This window comes from Oncorhynchus masou, unplaced genomic scaffold, assembly GCF_036934945.1.
Source record: "Oncorhynchus masou masou isolate Uvic2021 unplaced genomic scaffold, UVic_Omas_1.1 unplaced_scaffold_628, whole genome shotgun sequence".
NCBI classification, from domain to species: domain Eukaryota; kingdom Metazoa; phylum Chordata; class Actinopteri; order Salmoniformes; family Salmonidae; genus Oncorhynchus; species Oncorhynchus masou.
Window position 1 is genome coordinate 364,492 of NW_027012709.1, and position 1,119 is coordinate 365,610.

Genomic DNA, 1,119 nt, shown 5'->3' on the forward strand with positions numbered 1-1,119 from the left:
TCCTCCCCTCTTCGATAGCCTCCTTTTGAGCAGGAATCACACATGTATCCTTCCACAGAAGACAGTCCTCCCTCCTCGATAGCGTCCTCATGGCGAGGAATCACATGTGTATCCTTCCACAGAAGACAGTCCTCCTCCTCGATAGCGTCCTCATGGCGAGGAATCACATGTGTATCCTTCCACAGAAGACAGTCCTCCCCTCCTCGATAGCGTCCTCATGGCGAGGAATCACATGTGTATCCTTCCACAGAAGACAGTCCTCCCTCCTCGATAGCGTCCTCATGGCGAGGAATCACATGTGTATCCTTCCACAGAAGACAGTCCTCCCCTCCTCGATAGCGTCCTCATGGCGAGGAATCACATGTGTATCCTTCCACAGAAGACAGTCCTCCCCTCCTCGATAAAGCGCTCCTCATGGCGAGGAATCACATGTGTATCCTTCCACAGAAGACAGTCCCCCCTCCTCGATAGCGTCCTTATGGCGAGGAATCACACATGTATCCTTCCACAGAAGACAGTCCTCCCCTCTCGATAGCGTCCTCATGGCGAGGAATCACATGTGTATCCTTCCACAGAAGACAGTCCTCCTCCTCGATAGCGTCCTTATGGCGAGGAATCACATGTGTATCCTTCCACAGAAGACAGTCCTCCCCTCCTCGATAGCGTCCTCATGGCGAGGAATCACATGTGTATCCTTCCACAGAAGACAGTCCTCCCCTCCTCGATAGCGTCCTCATGGCGAGGAATCACATGTGTATCCTTCCACAGAAGACAGTCCTCCCCTCCTCGATAGCGTCCTTATGGCGAGGAATCACATGTGTATCCTTCCACAGAAGACAGTCCTCCCCTCTTCGATAGCCTCCATTTGGCGAGGAATCACACATGTATCCTTCCACAGAAGACAGTCCTCCCCTCCTCGATAGCCTCCTTTTGGCGAGGAATCACACATGTATCCTTCCACAGAAGACAGTCCTCCCCTCTTTGATAGCCTCCATTTGGCGAGGAATCACACATGTATCCTTCCACAGAAGACAGTCCTCCCCTCCTCGATAGCGTCCTCATGGCGAGGAATCACATGTGTATCCTTCCACAGAAGACAGTCCTCCCCTCCTCGATAGC